Consider the following 5,313-nt stretch of genomic DNA (forward strand, 5'->3'; position numbering starts at 1 on the left):
AAACCCAAAACACTACTTCGAAGGGACGTGTGAATCCATATGTTCACTGAAGCATTATTTACAACAGCCAAGACATGGAGGCAACCTGGGTGTCCATCGATGGATGAATGAATAAAGAAGAGGTGGTGCATATATATAACGGAATGTTACTCAGCCATAAAAAAAAAAAAAGAAATATTGCCATCTGCAACAGCACGGATGGACCTAGAGAGTATTGGCTGAGTGGAATAAATCAGACAGAGAAAGACAAATGTCATATGATTTCACTTACACGTGGAATATAAAGAACAAAATAAACGAACAAACAAAATGGAAACAAAGTCATAGATACAGCGGATATTTTGATGGTTGCCAGATGGGAAGGGTGTTGGGAGCGAGGGTGAAAAAGAGAAAGGGATTAAGAAGTACACATTGGTAGTTGCAAAACAGTCATGGGGATGTAAAGTAGAGCATAGAGAATAGAGTCAATAATATTGTAATGATTATGTACGGTGTCAGGTGGGCACTAGATTTATTGGGGGGATCACTTTGTAAGTTACATGTCTAACCAGTATGCTGTATACTCGAAACTATATAATATAATATTGTCTGTCAACTGTAATCAAATAATAAAAAATTACTTAAAAAAGAATAATAGAGCTTCATGGAAGTGTTGAAATATACCCCCATGGGGAGCGGGATGGACAGACATCAAACTGTGTAAGCGTAAAATGTTTGTTTTCTTTTTTAAAAAATTGAGATATAATGGACATATAACATTGTGTATTTTAAGGTGTGCAGCGCATTGGTTTGATACTTTATATATTGTAATATTACTGCTGTTGTGTTAGCTAACACCTTTATCACGTCGCATAGTGACCATTTCTTTTTTGTGTGTGTTGAGGACAGTTAAGATTTAGTTTCTTAACGACTTTGAAGTTTGTAGGTTAGTACCGTTGACTATAACCACTGTGTTGTGCATTAGACGTCCAGGACTTACTTACCTACTAGTGAGAACTTTGTAATTTTGACAATAGCTCCCCGATTCCGCCAGCCCTGAGCCCCTGGTAACCCAGTCCACTGTTTGTACAAGTTCAAGGTGTCCATTCTCTTACATCAGTTTCACACCCTGCCTTAATATCCTCGAATTTCCAAAAACAGAAAAATAAAGCCCATGAAAAATATGAGAATATTGCATGTTACTATAAGAACTTGTCAATGTAAATCATATGTGAGTGGCATCAGAGAAGAAAGGAGAGAAAGAATGAAGAAAATTAGAAATATGTGAATTGATTAGATATTTTTTTGAGGGGATTGTATAGGTCTCCCTTGAGAAAAATTTATTTAGGATGATTCTAGTCTTTGCTGCAATAAATGTCCTTCTGAATATTTCTTTTTGTACTCATGGGATAGAAATTTCTAGAAATGAGACCAGTAGGGAAGAGGGTCAGTGCAATTTAGATGTCGAAAGTCATTACTAAATCACCCCCAGGGGCTGAACTAATTTATACCAGTGACTCCAAGAGTGTCCGTTTTCTTACAAAACTTCATGTTGTGTTGCCCGTTTTCTGGGTGTTGGCAAACTCAGTGAAAGTGACATGAGCATGTTTATAACCAAGAGGAAGGCTGAACAGCCTTTTATATATTTAAATACCTTTGTATTCCTTTTTATCTCTTTTCAGTGGTCTGTTTCTGTGAACTGCGTATTCATGTCCTTTGCCATAAAAATTTTGGCAAAAAAGTAAAAAAAAAAAAATTTTGGCAAACAGAGTTTTGTCTCTCACTGAAAAAAATTACTATTATGTACTACATATTATGCATTATAATATATGTTACATATTATATGATCTGTGCCCTTTATCTGTCACTTAAGTTGTATATTTTTTCTCACTTTAGAAAAATCTGACTTTCGATTCTACGTACGATTTTTTTTTGCTCTTCACATAATCTTAATGTTTACATAGCCAAATGTGTTATTTTTAGATTTGAACTTTTTGTATCGCTTAAAGAGATAATCCTTACTTTGAAATTACATAGCAAAATTTCCGTATTGTAGAGTCCCGTGGTGTCGTTTCTGAATGGTTTCATTTCAGAATCCATCGAATACGTCTGTGGCAGCACGGAGACGCCGTGAGCCTTCTACGCTCTCGTCCGTCTCTGACTACAGCGATCGTGATGACTAATCTTCCTAGCGTCAGACCATCTTTGCATCATCCATAGTCTGAGTTCCACTCACTACTGGTGTTGGTGTTCTGCTCTTTTAACTTCCGCCGGGTTCTGCTGCAAACTCTTGATGCTGGGTTTCTGCATTGCTGTTCACAAATGAAATCTGTAGTTCCCCTGCTTCCTCCTACATCTAATGTATTAAAGCAGGTTTCCATGACAACACAGGAGTCAGGATTTACATTGGGTTTCCAGCTTTCATGAAACGGGCAGCAGCTTGATGGAGGCAGATTGTGCCGAGGGCGCACTAAAGAAAGACCCAGCAGGGTGCTGGTGGGGTGTCCCCAATATTCCTTGGTGGGAAACGAAAGTAGAGCACGAGGTGCTGAAATTCATGAACTATGAAGTGATCTGCCTCTTTAGATCATGCACTAGAATACAACGAACGTCAGAACAGAGCCAATCTAAGAAAAACAAAGCTAAACAAAAAGCCCTGAATAGTTTTTCAAACTTTTAAAACTTTTTATGTTGACATGATGACTCCCAGGAAAGCTGCACAGACAGTGCGATGACCTCATGTGCACACTCTTCTCCAGATTCACCAGTTTGGTCACACGCGTTGCATCTGCTTTGTTCTTTCTCTGTCTCCTTTTCTTCCGAACCATTAGAGAGTAAGTAGCAGGCACTATACCCCCTTATCCCCACATACTTCATTCAGCCCGTATTTCCGAAAACCAGGGACATTCTTGTACATCGCCTCAGTGCAATGACCAAAATTGATATTGATACAATACTATTCTCAGATTGACCTTTTCGGTCTTCCCCACTTGTCCCCGTAACGTCTTTTACTACAAAAAAATTCAGGAGCAACTTTGACCACCTAAGGAGGGGTATCTGCCAGCTTTCTCCTCCATGAAGCTACTATTTTTCCTTTCTCTTATTATTGAAGACCATGTAAATATCCTGTCATTTCTCAAACTTCCAACCACTAGTTTTAGCATTCATTGATGTTTCTTGCTTGAATAAATTATTTTGGAGTTGTCAAATGGTAATTCTCTACTTCTGTTCTCATGATGTTAATAAAAGGCAGAGGGTGACTTTCAATTTCTAGATGCTTGGTTTTTTTTGTGTGTGTGTGTGAAGTGAGGGGAAGGTTTACAATAGGAATAATGAGTGTTTTGGGGAAGTGATGTGATCTTAATTTTCCCCCAGTAAGTCGCAACTGAAATAATTATTTTGACTCTCTACCCAACACGTAAGTCCTGTGTTATCAAGGATTTCCAGAGGACAGCAGGCCTCTTCTCATACCTTTTTTAGCACGTGCTGCCTGCCTGGAATTATGGTGGCTTTTGTGGCTCCCTTGGGTCAGAGGGAAGCCCACGGCTCTGGACAGGTTTGTACAAGAAGGAAGGGAAAAACATTTATTGAATCCACAGTTTCTGCTACTATGGGACTGTGTGGTCGCCTTCTTTTTCTTCTCCCTGGGTCCATCGAAGATGGTGAGATACTGTTGGAGAGAAGCGAATTACGTTTACCCCTTTGTGTAAACCCTCTGATGCCTATTCATTGCTTTTAGGATAAAGGTGGCAGGAGCCCTTAACATGGTGTGTTCGTAGTCCCGCCCCTTCCGGTCCTGCCCACGAATTCAGCTTCTTCTGTGCTCCAGCTACAGTGCCTGATTCAGTTGCAAGAACACCTGTTTGTCCTCCTCTGGGCCTTTGCACGTGCTGGTCCCTGTCTCTGGAACACTTCCCTGACGTTTCCTTTGGCTGGTTACTCCTTGTCTTCAGATTTCATCTCAAAATCACTTCCTGGGGGGTCCCTCCCACCCATTATAACACATACGATTGTTTAATTAATAGCCCTCTTCCCCACTGGACTGTGAGTCTACAGGAAAATGATTGTGTTTATTTTGCTTATTGTAAATCCCATTACTTCTTTCATGTTGATTCTTTCATTCAACAAATATTTATTAAGCAACGGATATGTCAGGCACCGGGTATAAAACAGTGAACAAGATGGACAAGATTTCTGCCTTCGTGGGGAGGGGAGAAGATGTGCACACACACGCAAAACAAATAAGAATTTTAGGTAGGGATACAGGTCTGATTGATAGAAATAATAGAGAAGGGAACAAAGGGATTGGGGTAGGGGGTGTGGTTAGGGAAGGGTCACTGGAGCAGAAAGATGGGGCCGGGCACAGGAGGGGCAGGCAGGGTAAACTGCCAGGGTAAAGGCCTGGAGGCAGGGCTAGGTTTGGTGCCTTAGAGGAAGAACGGGCTCAGTTTCTCGCAAACTAATATTTGTTTAATAGACGACAGGAAAAATGCATGCCTTGGGCCTAGAGCTGTGCTGGTGCTTTCTCATGCTCTATTTCCCCTGTAAGTCCCCCAATCTGACCTGCAGGTATTATCCCATCCACCGCGCAGAGAGAGCGAAGTCCCTGGTTCAAGGCCCAACGGAAGTGAGGGATGGAGGAGCCAGATTCCTACTCGGTTCTGCCTTCCTGTACTTAAGGCGCCTTGTCCCCGGTTCAGTAAGTGGGTTGACCATTGTCATGCCCTCTTTGTGGATGACATTTGCTAGACATTCAGACACACATGAAGTTCCGGTCTGTGTATTGAAAATCGGGTGTGTTCACTTGCCCGGTACTCAGGATCTCCAGTGCCTGCTTTGCACTTTGGCGAGGTTCTGCACATCCTCCCAGGTATCAACTCTCCAGTTTGAAACACAGGCAGCGCCTAGGGGCTGGTGCTACGGAGCACAATGAGCGCACGAGGCGCACTTGCACATGGCTGTCCCCAGGGGCCTGTCGCTGGGCGAGGGCGCAAGCGGGGCAGGACGTCTAGGGCGCCAGGCGCTCTAGGACCAGACTCGCTGGCCAGACCAGGAGGAAGGCGAGGCGAGGGCAACAATTTAAGGGAGTTCCAAAAAACCGGGTAACCAAGACAAATAATATTTTAATGCGATATTTTAAAAATGAATGCCCCAAAGTCCAAAAGGAACACAAGAGCAAAATATGAAAGATGGGAGCGGTCTCGCTGCGTCGGGTATCTGGGGAGCCCCCAGGCTCTGAGAAGGGGCGCTCAGGCTGGGCAGGAACCTGGGGCACCCTCGGCCCTAAAGCGCGCCCGGGGCCTGCAGCGCGGGGCCGGCGAGAGGGAGGCGGGC

This window comes from Pteropus alecto, unplaced genomic scaffold (genome assembly GCF_000325575.1).
Source record: "Pteropus alecto unplaced genomic scaffold, ASM32557v1 scaffold37, whole genome shotgun sequence".
Lineage (NCBI taxonomy): Eukaryota > Metazoa > Chordata > Mammalia > Chiroptera > Pteropodidae > Pteropus > Pteropus alecto.